This window comes from Alosa alosa, chromosome 7 (genome assembly GCF_017589495.1).
Source record: "Alosa alosa isolate M-15738 ecotype Scorff River chromosome 7, AALO_Geno_1.1, whole genome shotgun sequence".
Classification (NCBI taxonomy): domain Eukaryota; kingdom Metazoa; phylum Chordata; class Actinopteri; order Clupeiformes; family Clupeidae; genus Alosa; species Alosa alosa.
In genome coordinates, this window is record NC_063195.1 from 6,260,175 (window position 1) to 6,287,417 (window position 27,243).

General features: G+C 38.9%; 2 protein-coding genes and 2 pseudogenes across 2 annotated transcripts in view; all 4 read left to right on the plus strand.

Moving 5' to 3' along the window:
- Positions 1-27,243, plus strand: part of LOC125297241 (zinc finger protein 729-like) — a 540,495-nt gene that overhangs the window by 43,904 nt on the left and 469,348 nt on the right. The window lies entirely within an intron of this gene.
- Positions 7,863-13,903, plus strand: LOC125297319 (annotated as a pseudogene).
- LOC125297290 lies at positions 17,027-20,305 on the plus strand (annotated as a pseudogene).
- The window catches only part of LOC125297282 (zinc finger protein 345-like), a 47,204-nt gene continuing 44,759 nt past the window's right edge, over positions 24,799-27,243 (plus strand). Inside the window, exon 1 of the mRNA XM_048247555.1 lies at positions 24,799-24,959. The gene's annotated coding sequence lies outside the window, so the exon portion shown is untranslated. The remainder of the gene's footprint in view (positions 24,960-27,243) is intronic.

Below are 27,243 nucleotides of genomic sequence, written 5' to 3' on the forward strand. Positions count from 1 at the left end.
AAACTGAATACATCACTTCTAGGTGATACCGTCTTCTGACTTCTCTGTAAAAGAGTGTCTGAGAGAGTGCTTTGATTCGGATGTAACCTCATCATGTGGAAGTAAATGGGAACTTTTCAAATTCAAAGTTAGAGGTCTTGCTATCAAACGTAGTAAAGAGTTGAAGAAACACAAACAATTAAAGGAATCTGAACTTATGCAAAAGCTCGAAACACTTTTAAAAAAGGATAACCACACTGATGAAGAAGTCATACTGTAGCATTAAAATCCACACAGTTAGAACTACAACCCCAAAACAGAAAAAGTTGGGACGTTGTGTAAAATGTAAATAAAAACAGAATAAAATTCATATTTAGTTGCAAAAAGGACACAGACAACATATCAAATGCTGAAAATGGCAAATTTGACTATTTCATGGAAAATATATGTTCATTTTGAATTTGATACCAGAAACATGTTTCAAAAGAAGTTGGGACGGGGGTAACAAAATGCTGGAAAAGTTGTGTAATGATAAAGAAAACAAAAGGAAGAATGTTTCACAACTAATTAGGGTAACTATGGCAACAGGATTGGGTATGAAAAAGAGCATCCCAGAGAGACAGGGTCTTTAGATGTAGGGGTATTTATCACTCTGTGTACACAAATGATGAAACAATGTCATTTTATTTTTGGGGGGCTTTTTTGCCTTTATTTGGACAGGACAGTGAAGTGACAGGAAGTAAGTGGGAGAGAGAGAGATGGGGTGGGAATCGGGAAATGGCCGCAGGTATTCAGATTCGAACCTGGGTCCCCGTGGGCACTCAGACCCGCACATGATATGGGCGTTGCAGCCTGCTGCGCCACAGCGTCCCCGAAACAATGTGATTTTAATGCTTCGTAACACGAAATTGTGACGTATTTAGGGAGTTCATCATCTACAGGACATAATATTATTAAAACATTCAGAGAATCCAGAGAAATCTTTGCAAACAAGGGAAATAGCTGAAAAACAAATTGAATGGCTGTGGTCTTTTGGACCTCAGATGGTACTGCATCAACACCAGACCTGCTTCCAGACCTGTCATTGTATGGGCTCAGCAGACCCGGCGCTAGGGGGGGACAAAAGGGGGCGGTGCCCCCTCAAATTAGATCTGTGCCCCTCAAATTAAGTCCGTGCCCCCTCAAATTAAGTCTGTGCCCCCTCAAATTAAGTCTGTGCCCCCTCAAATTAAGTCTGTGCCCCTCAAATTCAAAAATCTGTGCCCCCTAAACAAATTAAGTCTGACCCCCAAATAAACAAATTAAGTCTGTGCCCCTCAAATTAGATCTGTGCCCCTCAAATTAAGTCTGTGCCCCTCAAATTAAATCCGTGCCCCTCAAATTAAGTCTGTGCCCCTCAAATTAAATCCGTGCCCCTCAAATTAAGTCGGTGCCCCTCAAATTAGATCTGTGCCCCTCAAATTAAGTCTGTGCCCCTCCATTGTGACCACCATACTGTACTACGCTTCTATTTTGTAGTTATTTCACGTAGATATAGTCTTCTTTCGTTAGTTAGGCTACATGCAGCGGCATAAAACTACACAGCCAACTCTCCTTGCCCCAGTCTCACACACACACAATGGAGACTCCCCTCCGTGGCCTAGGCTAGCCTCATTAGTGGAGGGAGTGGGGGGTGCGGTCGCTCCGGTACCACGGCTGCCACGACCGCAAAGGGGTCCCACCTTTGGCCAAATATATCTTGCTGAATTGTTATAAACATGCTTATTTGTACTGATTGCTGGGGGGGGTGCTAATAAAGGTGCCGCTGGTCTAGTGCGCTCACAAAGGGAGCTCGTCATACCTATGCTGTAAATTAGCCCGCAACAGGCACTTTCCCTATCACGCTACACCAGTGGTCATTCTCTATGGTGAGTCTTAACAGTACACATGTAATACTATTTTTGTCCACTGGTGGTTGTTTTGGCGCTGTTTCGCGTTTGCCATCGAAAACTGAATAAAATGTAGGCCTACCTGCAAACAATGTAAGAGGCCTATGCTGACTGCATCATTGCTCAAAGTATTCTACAAGTTTATCAATTAATTGTTAATAACTTCTATTCAAGTCATATTTCTGGGACTTTCTGGGATAATTATTTCTATTTTTTGTTCACTCGTTCAAATGTTCAACAAAGTTCTCATCAGGTGAGTGAAAGTGATCATTTCAGATGTTTTTGTCAGCACTTCATAAAACTCTCATAGTTTGAGAACTTCAAATTATTTGTAGGATATTGCTTGTTCACAACTTGAACTGTGTATGCAAAGACACAGAGTTCAGAGTTCACACATTTTGAATAAAATACACTTTTGGGACACCCTGCTAATACTTTTGGAAATGCTATTTTTTATTAGTATTATTTCATTTCAGCTACATTTTACACTGATATGGCATGATTGCAATATAAACACAGCTAACAATGGTATTAAATTGCAGTAGCCTATGATTAAATGAAATGGAATATTCAACTAAGGTAGACTGCTGTTGTTCACAGCACTAAGCTATTTATGGTTACTAATATACTCCGAGTCTCTGGCCCTCTCTTAGAGCCAGGCATAGTGAGCTGGCCCTCGGAAGAAAAAGTTTGAGGACCACTGCGCTACACTGTTGCGTTTTAAAAGCGAAACTGATGCCACTGTCTGGGTTTGCTGAAGTAACCTAGGTCCTAGGCTACAGGCTGCATTTATTACATAAAATCAGGCAACATAGCAAGTAGGCCTAGTCTAGCCTACACTATTTAGAGACAGGAGCTTAAGTTTACAGCGACAACAACTGTCACTAATTCACATCTTCGTAGGCTGCGCCGTTGCACAGACTAAACGGTAAAAAAAGTTATGATAGCCTACTGGAAGGTTCTACCAGAGAATGTCTAATAAGGGGAGAACCTTCACTCTCGGAACGCTTCCGGTGTGGTACTGCATCTAGGGGCGCTCGCGGGCGAGTCCAGAATGAATGGAGGTCTATGGAGCTGTACCCCTCAAAATCCACTTTTCTCGGGATATCATTTTTTTTCAAGTAATTTGAATATTGTATTCGAAAGGGGAGGCAAAGACAATACACTTGGTTGAGTATTATATTTTTTAAAGTCACTTAATTGTTCTAAAAAGTCTTTCAAACGTGTCAATGACGTCATTCAGGATCATAGCATAGCATAGCATCAATGCTAGCGTGTTATGGTCAACAATGACCCAACCTGTAAGAAAACTAAAGGACATGACTCCCGGATTATTTCACTTTTGATTGATAATCCATATCCATTTTGCGAAAAATAAAATAAAATCTGAGGGTTTCAGTTGTTAAATAGGTGAAAACAATAAATGTAGCCATGTAGCTCCATAGGACCCCATGTATTTTGGACTCAGAAATAGTATTTCTCCATATGAGGAAGAGTCCAGGTGCAGTCCAGATTTGTCAAATTAGGTGCATAATGGAATAAAAAGCATGACTAAGAATACCCCATACTGTTGAGCAACTGAAATCCTGTATCGGGGAGTAATTGGACATAATTTCATTCTCAAAACTGTAGCAAATGGTCTTCTCAATTTCTAAACATTTACAGATTTACGCATCAAAATCAAGGCTCTAACGCTTGCTTACAAAGTAATCTCCGGCTCTGCTCCCACCTACTTGAATGCCCTCATACAGGCATACGCTACCTCCAGACCGTTGTGCTCCACAGACGAACGACGTCTAGCTCTACCACCGATATACGCTCAGGTCAATCCAAACTTTTCCCATCTGTTGTTCCTCGTTGGTGGAACACACTGCCAGTTCCTACAAGGGCAGGGTCATCCCTCTCCATCTTCAAAAAACTCCTGAAGACCCAGCTCTTTAGAGAACATCTCCTCTCCTAGCACCACTTATAACAAGTCTTGCTGATCATAGGACTTATCCCCCGTCTTGAACTGTTTAAAAACAGCACTCACTGATGCACTAATTCTTACTGTACTCTACCGTTTTTAAATTGTCCTAAAATTGTTGAGAGAATTGCTTTAAACTTAAACTGTTCACCATGTTGTTAGTTGCTTTGGTTAAAAATGCGTCAGCCAAATGTAATGTAGGCCTAATAATGTAAAATGTTATACAAGGACATTAATAGTTGAATTATCATAAATCGTAACACTTCAAAAAGATTTAGTATTCACAGAGGCGTTTGACAGGCTGCCTCATCTCTCCTTTTCTATTTATTTTGGTAATAATGTCTATTAATGTCCTTAATAACCAAGGCATATATCTTCAACAGAGAGATTAAGATTTCACAACTTGCTCATGACACTATGCTTTTTTTTTTAAAAAAAGACAAGGGTCAAATCCCTGTTGCACTTAATTCCATTCAGTCATTTTCTCAAGCTTCAGGTCTTTTTCTAAATCTAAATAAACGTGAAATTCTATGTCTTCACAACTCTAACGACAAAGTAGTTAATGTAAAAGATAGTGTTAAATACTAAGGAGTGCACATCTGTAAAAACTCAAGCACACGGCAAGATCTCAATTTCCTCCCTGGACAGAAAATTACTAAAACATTTTTTAACAACTGGCTTCAAAGAGACCTTTCAATCATCGGTAGAGTTCTTCTTTCTAAGGCAGAGGGCTTCTCTCGTTTGGTGTAACTTTATCATTATACGCTTCAAACGCAACTTGTAAAAGTATTGACAACACCTTTGTTAATTCTATATGGCGAAACAAACAGCATGAGCTGAAAAAGTCAGTTTTATCCAACAACAGATCAGAGGCCTGGAAGTTACTGACTTCAATAACACTTTTAATGTTAACTGGTTAACAAGATGTTTGCTTGAAGGCGAAGATTCCTTGTGGTTCTTTATTCCATGTAATATTTTTAAAAATGTGGTGGTATACAATATCTCTTAATATGTAACTATATCTCCTAAAAGTCCTCTTAAACTATCCAATTTCCACAAACAAGCCCTCTTAGCCTGGAAACTACTCTACGTTCATCACTTTTCTCCCCATAAAGCTCTTTTATGGAACAACCAAGACATTACAGTATAGAACAAATCTATTTTTCTTCCTTCTTGGCTTGCAAAAGATGTTTCTTTTCAAACAGAGATTACTTAAAATCAAACCAAAGCTGAAATCTCTAAAAATGGTGAAAGATAAACAATGCACTGCTTCTTGAATACTAGGAAAATCTAGTGACCCTTGTATGTCATTATTATTATTATTATTATTATTATTATTATTATTAGTATTTTTTTTATTTTATTTGGATGTATGTGTTTATTTTTAATTTATTATATGTTAGGCTATATGTTGATGAAATGGTTGTTATTTGATTGGGTAGCCTATAGATTATACTAGGCTATATATTTGCATTTGTACTTGCACCCTTTTTGCAATAATAAAAAAAGACTTAACCAGAGCCCGTCTACTCTTTTTAACTTCACAATTTAACCTCAGCTTTTTTTTTTTCAACAGTGATGTATTCAGGCCCACACTCCTATTCAGAAGGTGGCGGTAATGCACCTAAAAGCTGTTTGCCAACCGCCAAAGAAAACCAAGAAGAAGAAGAAGAAGAATGGGGGCCATCTGGGAAATTTGATTGTTATGCTTGTTGACTCCACGAAGTTAGAGTCGCGAGCAGGGGAAATTGCATGCAGTCCAATACGGGAGAATGGTTTAAGACATGTTGCGGAAATAATCAAGATTCCGCGTGTAATCAGACACAAACACCAAATTAACAGAAGTAAGTTGTCGGAGCAGCGAACTTGCTGGAGGATGGGTTTGTGCTTTCACATAGTATGTAGCTAGTTAGCCAAAGTAACGTATCGCTGATCTCAACGCCACTGAACAAAAAGAAGCAATAGGCTACATAGCAGCTAGCCTAAATTGAGACTTGCTCGAGAGATCAAACCGTTTCTCTGGATAGTTGTGTGTTTTGTCACAAACAGTAGGCTAACTCCTCGACACAACTTATCTTAAGGAGCAATACATGCATTCAAAGTTTCTTTATAGGTCAGCACTTTCTCCCTAAAGTCGGGTGAGCCATTTACCTCGCTTTGTAGCATACCCCTCAGATAGCAAGAGACGTATTTTGCTTTTCGGTCCTTTGGTGTATTGTTGACAAACGCCTCACCTTGTGGGTTCAAACACTTGCTATTCAGTTCAATTATAATTATTAATCCATCTATGTGTTGAGTAAGTAGTAAACGTGTGGATCTGGAAATGTTTTATTCTCTTGCTCCCTGGGTACGATCCCACAGTGCAAGAGGCAGACAAGTAGTGAAGGGAGTAACATAATCAAAACATATTGCATCTCTGTGCAGTGCTATGTAGTACAATGCATTTTTTAATATCCAAAATATTGCATGTCCTGCATAAGTACACAAATAATTCCTCCAACGCAACAGTTTAATACTCATAAAACTGCAGTTCTTACACTTGAAGAAGTGCAGTAAGTTTTTATTGTTCTCTGGGTATGATCCCATTTGGGCTACACATAACGATGTGTCGATCTCAGGCAAAGAGCACATACTGTATGTGAGCTTTTAGTTTTCACTTTTTTCTTGTATCTTGTGCCTTTCTTATGCAGCCCTTGCCACTTAATCTACTAAACCCCTCTTCTACTGCACTTTTTACCCCCCCCCATAAATGCACAAATAGGCTGACACCAGACATAATTTCACTGCATTTATTGTTTTCAAGGATAATTGTTTACATCCAGTAACTACAGTATATGCATGTGACAATAATCCTTCCTTGTATCCTTGAAAACAATAAATTTAGCCATGTAGCTCCATAAGACATCATGTATTTTGGACTCGCCCGCGATCGCCATCTAGGTGAACTCTGGTGAACTGCAGCCAAATTCGGTTTGTATGGGATTAATAGAGAGTGGGGATGCTCTCCGTAGACGGGCTCTGGTTCTACCCTTTTGGATGTGTAGAGTTGTAGGCCTAGGTGCACTTAGTTGTTAGCGATTGACCAGGTTGCTTTTTTAAATGAAATGCATTTGTTAGGCTAGCCGATTGTAAAAATAGGGAAATTAAAGGTAAACTATGCAGTATTGGCAATTTCCTTACTGTTTTTCTCGGTTTTTGCTTCTTTTTCGCTGGCTTTGTCACGACGAATGTCTGAGAAACTCCATCGCTACCTTTTTTCTAGCCGGTGCCTGGCATGTATGTGTATTTGAATGCAGTAAAGCAATTCGTTACACTCGTTATATTTCCTGACACTGAGGCCGTCGGCTTATCTTATTTCTTTACATTATTTGACTATTTACATGGTCTTTTCACTGCATTAGTTGTATTGTATATGTTGTATCTATCTCCTTACCATCTTGTGAATTCTTATTTTTACTTAATTGTAAATTTTCTATGTTTTATTTATTGTTTCGTTTGTCTTTGTTTGTTTGTTTGTTTGTATTACTACAATTAAATTCTTTATTACTGTGTTAAATGCTCTAAATGTAAAAAGCACTTTGAGTTGCAGTAATAAGCTTAATAATAATAATAATAATAATAATAATAATCATAATAATAATTTTATTTTTTTATTAATTGAAAAACAAATATTTTGTTTCTCTGATTTCAGGCAATTGAAATATTTGGATGGGATCATCTTTCTTCTGCTAGCAACATGGATGTTGGACTTCCATTTCGTTCTAGCTGTGCTGAAACACACCAGGTGGACCTGAGAGTGATCGTGAAAGAAGAAGATATAAAAGATGATGTAAAACAGGAGGAATCTGGTCATCTGATTGCATGTCCAGATGCAGAAGAAAAGTCTACTTACAGTGCAACACTACAGACAACGGTGAAGAAGGAGGAGGAGGAAGTGCGACGGCTTGGCCCGCTGAGCGTGATGGTGAAAAGAAGAAGATATAAAGAGGAGGAGTATGGTCATATGATTTCATGTCCAGATGAAGAAGAAAAGCCCTTTGCAGAGTTTCACTGTGAATCTCAAACTGACTGTAAAACTGAAACAGACGTCACAGAGTCACCAAGGTCTCCTTACAATGAAATGACAACAGTGAAGATTGAAGTGAAGAAAGAAGAGCAGGTGGAGGAAGAGGAGCATGAGCAGCTGGAAAGTAAGTCCTCTCATATAGAACTGAACAGTCCATATGTGTTAGAACTGAACAGTCCATATGTGTTAGAACTGAACAGTCCATATGTGTTAGAACTGAACAGTCCATATGTGTTTCACTGAATGTTGTGACTCTAGTGGGCGCTGTTTCACTGAAGCCTGGGGCAGCTCTGTGCTGCACTGAAGCCTGGGGCAGCTCTGTGCTGCACTGAATCATTAGCAACAAGCTCGCAAGAGGCATATCGATTTTGGTTCCAAACGATCACAAAAAAAAAATGTAATCGAGCAAAAACAATTATTTTGTCACATTCCATTTAGAAATGGGTCATTCCACGTCAATTCAACCAGGGCCCACGCACTTAGGTCTCAAAAAATTCTGAAAAAATTACCAGGTGTACCTATGTTACCTAGGAGACACACTGTAAAATTACTCTTATGTAAGATCAATACTTTCCAAGATACAGACAGTTTTACAGGGGGAGGGGGTGTCGATTTTGTTAGGCCTCTTTTTTTTGTCAAAGTTCACAAGCCCACAGCGCAAGAACTAAACCATGTAGGAGGCTCAAATTTTGCATTCTCCTGAATGAAAACAATTCAAATACACTGTCGCTAGCCACTCACTCACAATTCACTGATGTCAGGTTCACTTAATGGAACCACATATAATAAGGGCTAGGCTACTGCTATTTTGTTGACTGCTGAACATTGAGGACTATTGAGTTTTGTCCATCGCTGGTGGTAGAAAAAATTACTGCAATTAAATGATGCTTATTAAATGCTGTCCCCAAATCACTTTTCACAGTTTCTTTTCAAGAGCAATATTATCGGTTATCGTATCGGTATCGGCCACAACAAACCAATAAATATCGGTTATCGTTATCGGCCCTAAAATTCCATATCGGTGCGTCTCTAATTAATACTATCAGTTAAACGGCAAAGAAAAGAATAGAATGTGGACGCTTATATGAGAGACAATTCCCCTTATTGCATGTAAATCCTCTCATCCGGTGGAGAGCTAATCAGAAATGTTTCCTGAGGCTGGCCACTAGGCGTTATTTTTGCACACCAGGAACATTAGTGCCATATGGGCAGGCGACTATTCTCCACAGCGTGTCTCGCAGTTAATGGACTGCACGCATGATTACAGTCGACATGCTATGTCTAAAATAAAAAACATGTTCTTAAAGTTCATCAAGTTGTCTGCTAAACTCAGGGTTGGAATATAATATAGCCTATTAGGCTAGCCTTATTACTTTTTACAGGGCTGGTAAATCGGCCCCAGCTGTGACACAACTGGCTGGGGCACCTGCACCGTACGCCGGCGACCCGGGTTCGATTCCCGCCCCGTAATCCTTTCCGGATCCCACTCCGACTCTCTCCCACTCACTTCCTGTCATTCTCCACTATCCTTCCTGTCGCATTAGAGGCATAAAAGCCCCAAATATGTACTTTAAAAAAAAAAAGGTAGTAAATCAACTTAGCAATATTAAGTCCATTAACAATTTGAATGTTGCGCTGTTTTTGGAAGCTTTGGCCCAGAGTGTCAGCAATTTAAATCATTGTTGATGGTTTTTGTAGAGCCACAGCGTATTCTATGTTACAGCTATGGACACATACATACATAAATTCCATATTGTGCATCTCTAATACTATCAGTTAAACGGCAAAGAAAAGAATAGAATTTAGACGCTTATATGAGAGACAATTCCTCTTATTGCATGCATAAGGTGTGTTGGTGTCATTATTTTTGTCATTAATTACCTATTTTTCAAATAATGAATATCCAAATCGCCCCCCAAAATCTTGACTTGATCAGGCTAGCCTAATATCACGTTAGGCACGTTGTTAATCCACAACACCATCTTGAAAGTCATCTTGAAATTGTTTTGTTTTTGAGTCAGCAATTAAGTTAAGTGTGTCAAATCAATATGTTTTCTATATCATTGATGTAAAGAGTAAATAACCACAGATCTCAAACGCCACATTATACATACTGGAGAGAGCCCTCATAAGTGTGACCAGTGTTGAAAAACATCTCACAGGTTCGCAGCTCTTAAACGCCACATGCTTACACATACTGGAGAGAAGCCTTGTAAATGTGCCCAATGTGGAAAAGGTTTTTCAGAGAATCCGAGGCTTAAGAAACATATGCTAATTCACATTGGAGATTAAAGGAGTTATCCGAGTAAAATGCACTTTAGATCAATTTACGGATGATTGGGAGTACATACGTTGAGTTGACATCAAAATCATGTCATTCGGATGTGTTTTGAGAAAGTTCGATTTTACCGTTTTTAGTCAAAAATTGTTAGCCTGGAAGTGACCCAGGCATTTTAGGGCATTTTACTCCGTAGGAGTCGATTGCTGAGTGTGGAGTAACAACAAGTTGTATGCAACAGCAAATCCTAGCTCACTAACCGGTTGGAATTTTGAAATCTCACGTGACGTGATGTCTCGCGTGAGGTAGCCTCCTGTTGACGGCAATCGACTCCTACGGCTCCCAATCATCCGTAAATTGATCTAAAGTGCATTTTACTCCGGATAATTCCTTTAAGTGCGAAAAAACAAAGGTTAAATGGGCAAGTATAGGCAAGTTTCCATTATGGGCATTTAGGGTATAAAACCTAGGAGGCGGGAACTTGTCCAGCGTTTATATTAGAATTGAAGGACCCTGGTCGAACTGTCCTGCCTCTGGAAGTTTGTTTACAGGACCTATATATAGCACTTACCCATATGCAGTCTTTTTTCCTGCACTGAACAGAAATAATAATAATAAAAAGCATTTTTAGACCATGGAGACACTAGATCTCTAGGGCACACTGGGCATTGAGGACTCCATCGAAATGTTACATCTTTTTTGCTGCACCAAACAGAAACATCTCTTATGCTCCAGTGATTTTCCCCTTTCATTACATTCATTTGAGGAGTACGGTCACAAATATGTGATTAGAATGTTTTGCAAACCGAGAGTTCCACATTATGATGCGACAATTACCCTCAGAGATGTTCCCCATAAAGAAAACTGAAACTATAGATTGTTTGCATAGAATTCTAGAAGTAACCAGGAAAATAATAGAGTCCTGAAGCCATGACGTAGCGTTGCCAAGGCAGCAATTTCACTGGATCTAAACAAATCAATCTACCATTAGAAATCACCATAGCGGTGGCTTTCTTAATATATTTCAATCATTTTACAATGTTTCTAAGACGTTAGTATATTTATTTTTTACACTGTAGGAATCACATAACACAACATATATTCATACCAACACAATCAAATTCGTGACTACAGAGTTTTATTTTAGCATGGGTTTCCTCCGTAAAAGAGACCTGCATGTAACTTCACAGCTTGCGGTTAAAATCCTTAAATTCACGGACGTGTTTTGGCTATATTTTTTTGGCAAAAAACGTCGTTCTTAACAGCCGCCAGTCTTTGAGAAGATGTGAAATATCCACTGGAATTTAGTTTCTTTCTATTACACCTGCCAGGGAATCCGTGTTATGTGGCTAAGCTGCTGCCTAGCAGGTAAAACACGTTTAAATGGATATATTTATTTTTATTAGCTAGAAATGATGCCACATGTCTACATTCAATGCTATTTATGCCACTTCGAAAGTTTGTTTAGATCCAGTGATTCTGCCATCATGGAAACGCTACGTCACACTTCGGGACTCAATTCACTCCTCAACAGGTTAAAGCCTGACTGATAAATCGGTGTGCTTTTTAAAGAATCAGCAGAGATTATAGATCCCAAATCGAACCACAAAAGTGTTTTTTTCAAAAGCGAAAAATAAACATTTCTGGCGAGGTGCGGGTGTAGGCTGTGCTATGATGTAGATTACTATAACTGTAAGCGTAAATTCATCTGTAGCGTGGAACAAGCTCTCCGTCTCGTCATGCATGAATAATTTCTTGTGACTCTAAATTGTTTTATACATACACACATAAGGATTAGTGTTGGACAGAATTTGACACAGAAAATGTCATCAGCCAATATTGAATTATAGATGGTCTGTCATTCTAAATCGTTATGGTAACTCTTCCAGGTGTATCAGAACACCCGCACATAAGGCAACAGAAGATCCATGGACCAAATGATGAACTCAAAGGAAGGCTTTACCACCGCTCAGTCTACAGGAAGAGTTTCACAGCCCTTACTGAATTCGAGAAACAGCAGCAAACACACTCTCATGGTGTTAATCAAAGGCAGAGTACTGGCAAAAAGCAACATAAATATGCCTATTGTGGAAAAGCTTTTTCAAAAATGTCACATCTTAAAGCCCCTTTGTTAATACACACTAGAGGGAGGCCTCATAAATGTGTCAAGTGCGATGGAGCTTTTACACAGCTCTCAACTCTTAAACGCCACATGTTAATACATACTGGAGAGAAGCCTCACAAATGTACCCAGTGTGGAAAAGCTTTTTCACAAAGTTCAGCTCTTAAAACCCACATGCTAATACACACTGGAGGGAAGTCTCATAAATATGGTTACCCACAACTCAACATACATGTTCATACATACTGAGAGGCGTCTCACAAATGTACCCAGTGTGGAAAAGCTTTTTCACAAAGTTCAGCTCTTAAAACCCACATGCTAATACACACTGGAGAGAAGCCTCATGAATGTGTCCAGTGTGGAAAAGCTTTTTCACAAATTTCAGGTCTTAAAAGCCATATACTAATACACACTGGAGAGAAGTCTCATGAATGTGCCCTGTGTGGAAAAACTTTTACCCACAACTCAACTCTTAAATGCCACATGTTAATACATACTGGAGAGAAGCCTCACAAGTGTACCCAGTGTGGAAAAGCTTTTTCACAAAGTTCATATCTTAAAACCCACATGCTAATACACACTGGAGGGAAGCCTCACAAATGTGTCCAGTGTGGAAAAGCTTTTTCAACAAGTTCAGCTCTTAAAAGCCATTTACTAATACACACTGGAGAGATGCCTCATGAATGTGTCCAGTGTGGAAAAGCTTTTAAACATCTCTCAAATCTTAAAACCCACATGGTAATACACACTGGAGAGATGCCTCACAAATGTACCCAGTGTGGAAAAGCTTTTACATACCTCTCATCTCTTAAAAAACACATTCTCATACATACTGGAGAGAAGCCTCATATATGTGTCCGATGTGGAAAAGGTTTTTCAACAAGTTCAGCTCTTAAAAGCCATTTACTAATACACACTGGAGAGAAGACTCATGAATGTGCCCAGTGTGGAAAAGCTTTCAAACATCTCTCAAATCTTAAAACCCACATGGTAGTACACACTGGAGAGAAGCCTCACAAATGTACCCGGTGTGGAAAAGCTTTTAAACAAATCTCTAATCTTAAAACCCACATGGTAGTACACACTGGAGAGAAGCCTCACAAATGTACCCGGTGTGGAAAAGCTTTTAAACACCTCTCATCTCTTAAAAAACACATTCTGATACATACTGGAGAGAAGCCTCATATATGTGTCTGATGTGGAAAAGCTTTTTCTCAATGTTCAACTCTTAAAAGCCATTTACTAATACACACTGGAGAGAAACCTCATGAATGTGCCCTGTGTGGAAAAGCTTCCAAACATCTCTCAAATCTTAAAACCCACATGGCAATACACACTGGAGAGAAGAGTCATAAATGTGCCCAGTGTGGAAAGGCTTTTACACACATTTCCCGTCTTAAAAGCCATTTACGAGTACACACTGGAGAGAAATTGCCTCATAAATGTGGCCAGTGTGGAAAAGGTTTTCCATATATTTCTAAATTAAAAAGACATATGCAAACACACTGAAAAGAGGCCTCTCACACAGTGCCTATAAAAAGTCTTCAGCCTCACGCTAAAGTTGACTAAAAAGAGGAATAAAATAAAATCATCTTTTGGAAATGGATCTTAATGCCTTAATTTAAAAAATAAGGAAAAATCCAACCTTTAAGGACACCATTTTTTTTTTTTTTTGTGAATGAATAATGTATCGTAAATAAATAAATGTTCTTCATTAAAATACAGGGTACATAAGTATTCATACCCCTTTGTTAAATTCCCATAGAAGCAGGCATATTTTTATTTTTAAAGGCCAGTTATTTCATGGATCCAGGATACTATACATCCTGATAAAGTTCCCTTGGCCTTTGGAATTAAAATAACCCCACATCACATACCCTTCAACATACCTAGAGATTAGCATGGTGTGTTTTTCAGTTGGCTTAATAGCTGCTTTGATTTGCATTAAGCTTAAATAACTGACCTTTAAAAATAAAAATCTGCCTGCCTCTATGGGAATTCAACATAGGTTTAACATAGGGGTATGAATACTTATGCACCCTATAATTAATTCCTCAACAGGTTAAAGCCTGACTGATAAATCTGTGTGCTTTTTAAAGAATCAGTACAGATTATAGATCCCAAACCGAACCACAAAAGTGTTTTTTTCAAAAGCAAAAAATAAACATTTCTGGCGAGGTGCGGGTGTAGGCTATGACGTAGATTACTATAACTGTAAATAAGCGTAAATTCATCTGTAGCGTGGAACAAGCTCTCCGTCTTGTAATAATTAAGAATAATTTCTTGTGACTGTAAATTGTTTTATACATACACACATGAGGATTAGTTTTGGACAGAATTTGACACAGAAAATGTCATCAGCCAATATTGAATTATAGAAGGTCTGTTATTCTAAATCGTTATGGTAACTCTTCCAGGTGTATCAGAACACCTGCACATAAGGCAACAGAAGATCCATGGACCGAATGATGAACTCAAAGGAAGGCTTTACCACCGCTCAGTCTACAGGAAGAGTTTCACAGCCCTTACTGAATTCGAGAAACAGCAGCAAACATACTCTCATGGTGTTAATCAAATGCAGAGTACTGGCAAAAGGCAACATAAATATGCCTATTGTGGAAAAGCTTTTTCAAAAATGTCACACTTAAAGCCCCTTTGTTAATACACATTAGAGGGAGGCCTCATAAATGTGCTTTTCAAGCTCTCAACGATCTTAAACGCCACATGCTTTTAGTGTGGAAAAGCTTTTTCAAAACATGCTTGGAGGGAAGTCTCAATGTGCCCTGTGTGGAAAAAACCTTTACCCACAACTCATATGTTCATACATACTGGAGAGAAGCCTCACAAATGTACCCGGTGTGGAAAAGCTTTTTCACAAAGGTCAGCTCTTAAAACCCACATGCTAATACACACTGGAGGGAAGCCTCATGAATGTGTCCAGTGTGGAAAAGCTTTTTCACAAATTTCAGGTCTTCAAAGCCATATACTAATACACACTGGAGAGAAGTCTCATGAATGTGCCCTGTGTGGAAAAACTTTTACCCACAACTCAACTCTTAAACGCCACATGTTAATACATACTCAGTGTGGAAAAGCTTTTCACAAAGTTCATATCTTAAAACCCACATGTTAATACATACTGGAGGGAAGCCTCACAAATGTGTCCAGTGTGGAAAAGCTTTTTCAACAAGTTCAGCTCTTAAAAGCCATTTACTAATACACACTGGAGAGATGCCTCATGAATGTGTCCAGTGTGGAAAAGCTTTTAAACATCTCTCAAATCTTAAAACCCACATGGTAATACACACTGGAGAGAAGCCTCACAAATGTACCCAGTGTGGAAAAGCTTTTAAACACCTCTCATCTCTTAAAAACACATTCTCATACATACTGGACAGAACCCTTATATATGTGTCAAATGTGGAAAAGCTTTTTCAACAACTCTCAGCTCTTAAAAACCATTTACTAATACACACTGGAGAGAAGCCTCATGTATGTGCCCAATGTGGAAAAGCTTTTAAACAACTTTCAACTCTTAAATACCACATGGCAAGACACACTCAAGACCGTCACAAATGTACCCAGTGTGGAAAAGGCTTTTTACACAAATCTCTAATCTTAAAACCCACATGGTAATACACACTGGAGAGAAGCCTCACAAATGTACCCAGTGTGGAAAAGCTTTTAAACACCTCTCATCTCTTAAAAAACACATTCTGAATCATACTGGACAGAAGCCTCATATATGTGTCTGATGTGGAAAAGCTTTTTCGCAATGTTCAGCTCTTAAAAGCCATTTACTAATACACACTGGAGAGAAACCTCATGAATGTGCCCTGTGTGGAAAAGCTTCCAAACATCTCTCAAATCACACTGGAGAGAAGAGTCATAAAAGTGTGGAAAAGCTTTTCATTTCCGTCTTAAAAGCCATTTACGAGTACACACTGGAGAGAAATTGCTTCATAAATGTGGCCAGTGTGGAAAAGGTTTTCCATTTCTTTCTAAATTAAAAACATATGGAAACACACTGAAAAGAGGCCTCATATACAGTGCCTATAAAAAGTCTTCAGCCCCACGCTAAAGTTGACTAAAAAGAGGAATAAAATAAAATCATCTTTTGGAAATGGATCTTAATGCCTTAATTTAAAAAATGAGGAAACATCCAACCTTTAAGGACACCAATTTTTTTGTGAATGAATAATGTATCGTAAATAAATAAATGTTCTTCATTAAAATACAGGGTACATAAGTATTCATACCCCTTTGTTAAATTCCCATAGAAGCAGGCATAATTTTATTTTTAAAGGCCAGTTATTTCATGGATCCAGGGTACTATACATCCTGATAAAGTTCCCTTGGCCTTTGGAATTAAAATAACCCCACATCACATACCCTTCAACATACCTAGAGATTAGCATGGTGTGTTTTTCAGTTGGCTTAATAGCTGCTTTGATTTGCATTGAGCTTAAATAACTGACCTTTAAAAATAAAAATCTGCCTGCCTCTATTGGAATTCAACATAGGTTTAACATAGGGGTATGAATACTTATGCACCCTGTATTTTAATGAAGAACGTTTAATTATTTACGATACATTACTCATTCACAAAGACAATTGGTGTCTTTAAAGGTTGGATTTTTCCTCATTTTTTAAATTAAGACATTAAGATCCATTTCCAAAAGATTATTTTTTTATTCCTCTTTTTGCTCAACTTTAGCGTGGGGCTGAAGACTTTTTTGCTGCACCGAACAGAAACATCTGTATGCTCCAGTGATTTCCCCACTTTCAATTACATTCAGTTGAGGAGTTTGGTCACAAATATGTGATTAGAATGTTTTGCAAACCGAGAGTTACGCATTATGATGAGACAATTACCCTCAAGAGATTTTCCCCATAAAGAACACTGAAACTATAGATCGTTTGCGTAGAATTCTAGAAGGAACCAGGAAAATAATTAATTCCTCAACAGGTTAAAGCCTGACTGATAAATCGGTGTGCTTTTTAAAGAATCAGTACAGATTATAGATCCCAAATCGAACCAAAAAGTGTTTTTCAAAAGCGAAAAGAAACATTTCTGGCGAGGTGCGGGTGTAGGCTGTGCTATGACGTAGATTACAATAACTGTAAATAATTGAAAATGTATCTGTAGCGTGGAACAAGCTCTCCGTCTCGTCATGCATGAATAATTTATTGTGACTCTAAATTGTTTCATACATACACACATGAGGATTAGCTTCGAACAGAATTTGACACAGAAAATGTCATCAGCCAATATTGAATTATAGAAAGTCTGTCATTCTAAATCGTTATGGTAACTCTTCCAGGTGTATCAGAACACCCCCACATAAGGCAACAGAAGATCCATGGACCGAATGATGAACTCAAAGGAAGGCTTTACCACCGCTCAGTCTACAGGAAGAGTTTAACAGCCCTTACTGAACTCGAGAAACAGCATCAAACACACTCTCATGGTGTTAATCAAAGGCAGAGTACTGGCAAAAGGCAACATAAAAATGCCAATTGTGGAAAAGCCTTTTCAAAAATGTCACATCTTAAAGCCCCTTTCTTAATACACACTAGAAGGAAGCCTCATAAATGTGTCAAGTGCGATGGAGCTTTTACAAAGCTCTCAACTCTTAAACGCCACTTGTTCATACATACTGGAGAGAAGCCTCACAAATGTACCCAGTGTGGAAAAGCTTTTTCACGAAGTTCAGCTCTTAAAACCCACATGCTAATACACACTGGAGGGAATCCTCATAAATGTGTCCAGTGTGGAAAAACTTTTTCAACAAGTTCAGCTCTTAAAACCCATTTACTAATACACACTGGAGAGATGCCTCATGAATGTGCCCAGTGTGGAAAAACTTTTTCACAAAGTTCATATCTTAAAACCCACATGCTAATACACACTGGAGAGAAGCCTCACAAATGTACCCAGTGTGGAAAAGCTTTTTCACAAAGGTCATATCTTAAAACCCACATGCTAATACACATTGGAGGGAAGCCTCATAAATGTGCCCAGTGTGGAAAAGCTTTTTCAAAAAGTTCAGCTCTTAAAAGCCATTTACTAATACACACTGGAGAGATGCCTCATGAATGTGTCCAGTGTGGAAAAGCTTTTAAACATCTCTCAAATCTTAAAACCCACATGGTAGTACACACTGGAGAGAAGCCTCACACATGTACCCAGTGTGGAAAAGCTTTTACATATCTCTCATCTCTTAAAAAACACATTCTCATACATACTGGAGAGAAGAATCATATATGTGTCCAATGTGGAAAAGCTTTTTTGCAAATTTCAGCTCTTAAAAGCCATTTACTAATACACACTGGAGAGAAGACTCATGAATGTGCCCGGTGTGGAAAAGCTTTTAAACATCTCTCAAATCTTAAAACCCACATGGTAATACACACTGGAGAGAAGCCTCACAAATGTACCCAGTGTGGAAAAGCTTTTACATACCTCTCATCTCTTAAAAAACACATTCTCATACATACTGGAGAAAAGCATCATATATGTGTCCAATGTGGAAAAGCTTTTTCGCAATGTTCAACTCTTAAAAGCCATTTACTAATGCACACTGGAGAGAAACCTCATGAATGTGCCTTGTGTGGAAAAGCTTTCAGACATCTCTCTCATCTTAAAACCCACATGCTAATACACACTGGAGAGAAGCCTCATAAATGTGTCCAGTGTGGAAAAGCTTTTAAACATCTCTCAAATCTTAAAACCCACATGGTAGTACACACTGGAGAGAAGTCTCACAAATGTACCCGGTGTGGAAAAGCTTTTAAACACCTCTCATCTCTTAAAAAACACATTCTGATACATACTGGAGAGAAGAATCATATATGTGTCCAATGTGGAAAAGCTTTTTTGCAAATTTCAGCTCTTAAAAGCCATTTACTAATACACACTGCAGAGAAGACTTATGAATGTGCCCGGTGTGGAAAAAAACCTCTCATCTTTAAAAAACATCTCTCAAATCTTAAAACCCACATGGTAATACACACTGGAGAGAAGCCTCACAAATGTACCCAGTGTGGAAAAGCTTTTACATACCTCTCATCTCTTAAAAAACACATTCTCATACATACTGGAGAGAAGCATCATATATGTGTCCAATGTGGAAAAGCTTTTTCGCAATGTTCAACTCTTAAAAGCCATTTACTAATGCACACTGGAGAGAAACCTCATGAATGTGCCTTGTGTGGAAAAGCTTTCAGACATCTCTCTCATCTTAAAACCCACATGCTAATACACACTGGAGAGAAGCCTCATAAATGTGTCCAGTGTGGAAAAACGTTTACCTGCAACTCAAATCTTAAACGCCACATGTTCAAACATACTGGAGAGATGCCTCACAAATGTACCCAGTGTGGAAAAACTTTTTCACAAAGGTCAGCTCTTAAAATCCACATGCTAATACACACTGGAGAGAAGCCTCATAAATGTGTCCAGTGTGGAAAAACGTTTACCCGCAACTCAAATCTTAAACGCCACATGTTCAAACATACTGGAGAGATGCCTCACAAATGTACCCAGTGTTGAAAAGCTTTTTCACAAAGTTCAGCTCTTAAAACCCACATGTTAATACACACTGGAGAGAAGCCTCATATATGTGTCCAATATGGAAAAGCTTTTTCGTAATGTTCAGCTCTTAAAAGCCATTTACTAATACACACTGGAAAGAAACCTCATGAATGTGCCCTGTGTGGAAAAGCTTTCAAACATCTCTCAAATCTTAAAACCCACATGGCAATACACACTCACAAAGACAGTCACACAAGTTAAAGTCACTCTAAATTAAAAACACACTGAAAAGAGGCCTCATATAAAGGCTTAAAAAACATATGCAAATTCACGTTGGAGAGAAAGTGTGAAAAGGCATTCAAGTATTCCTATTCAAAACAATATGATGGTGCAAACTGTTAAGAATGAAAAAAGCCACAGAAATTTTTGTATGTTACCAGCAGATGTATGTTACCATGACAAGTATAAACATAAACAAAGTCTATGAAATGTTGTAATGTTGTTTTTTATGTCCAGTTTGCACAAGCAGTGAAATAGGCTGTCATTCTATGAAATCATGCCTCACATTACAGTAACGCTAATTTATGAAGGCCGTGTACAAGTCATTTATTGGGACTATTAGTTTTTTTTTAGGGGGATTCTAGAAAACTAGAAAGATCACAACCACTCATCTAAAACTTTTAGGGTCTAAATAGGGTCTATATTCACTCTCGGGTTGAACCGGCATTGCCGTTCATCACAGCTGTTGCTTCATTATTAGGCTACCGGGTCTGTGAGTAGGGGCCGCTGGAAGTGAGGGAAAAGGAGCTGTGATCGCGCAGCAATTAACTTATGCAAACAACAATATTATGGCAGTTTTTAAGCTCGCCTATGCCGACCGCAAACCGCTACCAATCCAGTGGGAATTCTTCAGAGATTCTCCACTACTGCAGTTGTGTAGCTAGAGTCTGTTTGCAATGTGTGGGCAACAATTTGCTCTGTTTTATAGAATGAAAGTAGGCTTCTCCGCTGCTTGTGCAAAGCTGATCCTAAACCACCTGCTGGTGCTGACAAATGCTTAATAAACTGCACTGTGGAAATATATAGTTTGTGATTTAGTGCCGTTTAAATGTAAGCTTATAGGCCATTATGGCTATTTAAAAGAGATTGTCTGTATGTCCAGTATTTTGGAATATTAACATTTTGTCCAGCCAAAAAAAGTCTTGCGTACCCTGCTTTCAATGCTATGTGAAAAATCAATATGTATCTTTGAAATGTATGTATTTTTGTATGAAATGTATGTAAATGATCATGTCTTTGCTCATCTCATTATTTTATATACATATATTGATGATTAGACTGCATCGTTTATAACAAGAAAGCATTGCATTGTATAAAGGAATGGTCTTAACCAGTGTTAACTTGACATTTTTCTTTTAATGAGGTTCCACAGAGGAGCCGTTGATTGCGTTGGCTAGAACTGCATGCTATTGGCTAGAACTGCATGCTATTGGCTAGAACTGCATGCTATCTGCTATCTTTTGTTTATTGATCTGTGGCCTCTCTCTCACCTCCAATCTAAACATATTATGACCATCCACAGCACCACGATTGCTTTCTGGGCAAAATGTGTCCCTTTGTCTTCTAAAACCTGGCCACCCAGAAGTGTAATATCACTTTCACTGTGTCTCAATTGGCATACTTTCGTGAGTACACTTTCGTGCAGCACCTGCCTCAGTGAGAATCCTAAACTTTGTCTGTGTTCAGTCTTCGATCCTGATTGGCTGCATTCGTGCTAACTAACAAATTAGACGGTGTAGTGGTAAATCGTTGTGCTTTTTAAAGAATCAGTACAGATTATAGATCCCAAATCGAACCACAAAAGTGTTTTTCAAAAGCGAAAATAAACATTTCTGGCGAGGTGTGGGTGTAGGCTGTGCTATGGCGTAGATTACAATAACTGTAAATAAGCGTAAGTTCATCAGTTCATCTGTAGCGTGGAACAAGCTCTCCGTCTCGTCATGCATGAATAATTTCTTGTGATTCTAAATTGTTTCATACAGTGCTGGCCAAAAGTATTGGCACCCATGCTAAAGTTGACTGAAAAGAGGAATATAAAATCATCTTTTGGTAATTGATCTTAATGCCTTAAGTGAAAAATGAGGAAATATCTAACCTTTAACGACACCAATTTTCTTAGTGAATAAATAATGTATCATAAATAAATAAATGTTCTTCCTTAAAATACAGGGGTCATAAGTATTGGCACCCCTATGATGCTCATTGAGCTCAATGCAAATCAAACCAGCTAATAGGCTAACTGAAATAACACCCATGCCAATCTCTAGGTATGGTGATGGGTATGTGATGATGTGGGGCTATTTTAATTCCAAAGGCCAAGGTAACTTCATCAGAATGCACATAACTGGCCTTTAAAAATAAAAATTCAGGTGCTGCGTGTCGGGAGTTCTCTGCCTCCGCCTCGTTCGTGCAAATCAGACGGTGTAGTGGGCGGGACAATGCTCTTGACCACAGACTAGCAAATGCAGGGAGTGAGAGACGCTTTACAGACAAAGTAGCGCGTTTCATTCTTTATCCATTTCAATATCGGCTTATCGGTGGAAAAAATGACCGATACCAATTATTATAAAAATGCTACATATCGGCCCTAATAATCGGCCAGGCCGATAATTGGTCGATCCCTATGCAGCACCCTATGTGCACTGTATGCTTTTGGGCGGAGTGCATGCATTTTAACAATAGTGTCGTCTCATATCAAACAACTCTGTGCACTTAAAGGAATTATCCGGAGTAAAATGCACTTTAGATCAATTTACGGATGATTGGGAGTACATACGTTGAGTTGACATCAAAATCACGTCATTCGGATGTGTTTTGAGAAAGTTCGATTTTACAGTTTTTAGTCAAATCTCGTTAGCATGGAAGTGAGAAGGGCATATTATTTCGCCGCTACAAAACACTATTTTTATACCTCTTCTACAGTTCCAAACAACATTACACTTACGTGGTAGTGAGTAGAGGGTCCCTAAAGCCAAACCGAAGTATCCCAAGGTCTTTATGTGGTCGGATAGAGAGTCCAAAATGAATTTCATCAAGCCAGTACCTTTCCGGAAATGTTGGCATCTTTGCTGGCATCTTTAGGGGAAAGTCCGTAGGAGTCGATTGCCAAGTGTGCTCTGGAAATTCACAATTTCGTCGCCGTTTAAAAAAAAAAACATAGTCCAGTATTTCTTTTGAAATTGAAATGAAGTTGTGTGGACTGGACTATGTTTTTTTTTTTTTTAAAACGGCGACGAAATTGTGAATTTCCAGAGCACACTTGGCAAGTATATATACTCTTTTGATCCTGTGAGGGAAATTTGGTCTCTGCATTTAACCCAATCGGTGAATTAGTGAAACACAAACAGCACACAGTGAACACACAGTGAGGTGAAGCACACACTAATCCTGGCGCAGTGAGCTGCCTGCTACAACGGCGGCGCTCGGGGAGCAGTGAGGGGTTAGGTGCCTTGCTCAAGCCGCGGCTCGAACTGGCAACCCTCTGGTTACAAGTCCAGAGTGCTAACCAGTGGGCCGCGGCTGCCCCGACTGCCTCGATGTGCAACTGGTCTATGAGCTCTCACGCTAAAAAAACAGTGTGGAGAACATTAGACTGGTTAGATAGCACCTCACTGCAGACCACGCACTGTGGCTTTTGGGCAGTCTGTCTCCCAATCCACGTGAAGCCCAGGGCTATATGCTGCCTCATACTTTCCTTTTCTTCGCACAGTCTTTTCTGTCTCGTCCTTTCTTTTATCCCCCTGCGCTCCACCTCCACTTCATCAGTCTGCCCCCCATCCCATTACATTGTTACCCGTCTCCTGCTCTGTTTCTCTCTCTTCTCCTCTTCGATCACTTTAATTAGGCCTTTTGGACATTGTCCCTGTTTTTAGACAGTTTTCCATGTTTGTGCAGCCGTCTACCTAGCCTATACGTCCACGATCACGTGCCTTGTGGGTAGCTTATTTTTTAATGAAAACATAGCCTATTATAAGAGTTTATAAAAAATGATTTCCTTTAATTTCACGTTTCCATATCATTATAACCCGATTCAAAATGATGTATTATTTATGAATTAAATCGATTATTAATTAATTAATCATTTTTAACACCTTTCCGACATTGCCCTTTTCATCTCACGTACACCCTAGTGGCAGCTCGCCTACCACAGTTTGGGAATCCCTGGATTAACCGATATGTATTGCTATCCGTATTTAACGTGTAAGATACGGCTACATCGATATACTATGGTGTTCGTTGATTATTAAAAGCAAATATATCGGCGCAATGTATGATTTCCAGCCGTCTTATTTGTTATTGTGGAACTATTTATTCAGACACCTCAGAACCGCGTATAAACTTCCGCTCAATATTTGAACCTGAAGCATAGACGGTGGCGCAGTAATATCAACGTGCAATGAGTCTTCCAACAGAAATCAATGGGATTTTACAAAATTCCAAATAAAACACGACAGAAACTGTATTTCGCTACGCTACTTGTTTTGGAACATCAACAAACACCACTAACCATTTGGTGAGTTGCACAGTTTTGAAAACGAACGGGGTTGTTTTAGGATGTTTGAGTAGCTTACTACAGTATGCCTGTTGGCAGCCACCCATGAGCAGTCTGAGGCGATTCAAAACGAGTCAGAAAAGTCGAGACAGGACCAATCGTCAAAATTTCGGTGTCCACCACTCTAGTTCATTTAAAACAAACCAGAAAACGGCCTTAAAGTGCTAAAAACCGGAATTTTCCTTTAACCTCAGCTTTTTTTTTAACAGTGATGTATTCAGGCCCACACTCCTATTCAGAAGGTGGCGGTAATGCACCTAAAAGCTATTTGCCAACCGCCAAAGAAAAACAATAAGAAGAAGAATGGGGGCCATCTGGGAATTTTGATTGTTATGTTTGCTGCCTCCACGAAGTTAGAGTCGCGAGCAGGGGAAATTGCATGCAGTCCAAAACGGGAGAATGGTTCAAGACATTTTGCGGAAATAATCAAGATTCCGCGGTTAATCAGACACAAACACCAAATTAACAGAAGTAAGTTGTCGGAGCAGCGAACTTGCTGGAGGATGGGTTTGTGCTTTCACATAGTATGTAGCTAGTTAGCCAAAGTAACTTCGTATCGCTGATCTCAACGCCACTGAACAAAAATAAGCAATAGGTTGCATAGCCTACTTTGAGACATGCTCGAGAGATCAAAAACAGTTTCTCTGGATAGTTGTGTGTTTTGTCACAAACAGTAGGCTAACTCCTCAACACAACTTATCTTAAGGAGCAATACATGCATTCCAACTTTCTTTATAGGTCAGCACTTTCTCCCTAAAGTCGGGTGAGCCATTTACCTCGCTTTGTAGCATACCCCTCAGATAGCATGAGACGTCTTTTGCTCTTCGGTCCTTTGGTGTATTGCTGACAAACGCCTTACCTTGTGGGTTCAAACACTTGCTATTCAGTTCAATTATAATTATTAATCCATCTATGTGTTGAGTAAGTATGAAACGTGTGGTCCAACAGTGCTCCGATAACGTGGATCTGGAAATGTTTTATTCTCTTGCTCCCTCTGTACGATCTCTGCAGTAAAGTGCAGTACTATATAGTAGGCCTACAATGCATTTTTTTAATATCCAAAATATTGCATGTCCTGCATAAGTACACAAATAATTCCTCCAACGCAACAGTGTAATACTAATGAAACTGCAGTTCTTACACTTGAAGAAGTGCAGTTATTTTTTGTTGTTCTCTGGGTATGATCCCATTGGGCTACACATAACGATGTGTCGATCTCAGGCAAAGAGCACATACTGTATGTGAGCTTTTAGTTTTCTTTTTTTAGTTTTCTTGTATCTTATTTCTTTACATTATTTGACTGTTTACATGGTCTTTTCACTGCATTAGTTGTATTGTATGTATTTTATCTATCTCCTTACCATCTTGTGAATGCTCATTTTTACTTAATTGTACATTTTTTATGTTTTATTTATTGTTTGGTTTGTCTGTTTGTTTGTTTGTTTGTTTGTATTACTACAATTCAATTCTTTATTACTGTGTTAAATGCTCTAAATGTAAAGCACTTTGAGCTGCAGTAATAAGCTTAATAATAATTTTATTTTTTTTATTAATTGAAAAACAAATATTTTGTTTCTCTGATTTCAGGCAATTGAAATATTTGGATGGTATCATCTTTCTTCTGCTAGCAACATGGATGTTGGACTTCCATTTCGTTCCAGCTGTGCTGAAACACACCAGGTTGACTTGAGATTGATCGTGAAAGAAGAAGATATGAAAGATGATGTAAAACAGGAAGAATCTGGTCATCTGATTGCATGTCCAGATGCAGAAGAAAAGTCTACTTACAGTGCAACACTACAGACAACGGTGAAGAAAGAAGAGGAAGAGGAGGAAGTGCGACAGCTTGGCCCGCTGAGCGTGATGGTGAAAGAAGAAGATATAAAAGAGGAGGAGTATGGTCATATGATTTCATGTCCAGATGAAGAAGAAAAGCCCTTTGCAGAGCTTCACTGTGAATCTCAAACAGACTGTAAAACTGAAACGGACGTCACAGAGTCACCAAGGTCTACTTACAATGAAATGACAACAGTGACTATTGAAGTGAAGAAAGGAGAAGAGCAGGTGGAGGAAGAGGAGCATGAGCAGCTGGAAAGTAAGTCCTCTCATATAGAACTGAATAGTCCATGGGTGTGTTCGAAACGGGTAAAGTTGCTGCCTTTTAAGATATCTAACTGGGGAGCAAGGCAGCAAGTGCTGTTCGAAACCGAAAAAATAAATTCTGCTGCCTTTTAAGATATCTTAGAATTCCCAAATAACGGTCATTTTTGAAGGCAGCATCGATGCACACTTCATGCTGCCTCCTACCCATAATCCCTTGCGGCAACGTCTGAAACAGCTGTGAAAGGTAAACAAACATGGCGGATGACATCGGTAATGGCTGCTGAATCTGTTTAAAATGTCATTTGTGTGATCTTATTTTGCTTAGGTTTGCAGATTACAGATTAGAAATAAACAATTTACTATCTGATTATGCCATTGTTGTAACCATTAATAGCGTCTGGTCTGATATATCTGCCGGCCGTAAAACTAATTTATACCGTTAGCCTGCTAGCTTACGTAAGCTAATTTAGTTTAACGTCAGGCCTTTGCTAACGCCATACCGTAGTGTTAACCAAAGATTCTAGAGTGCTACGCTCATTTTAAAAAAGATGCATTTAATCCAAATTCATGTCTAGTGAGACAGCTCTCTATGTAGGGAGGGAGGCAGTAGGCAGCTGTCTGCCGTTTGGAACACACCCCATATGTGTTTCAC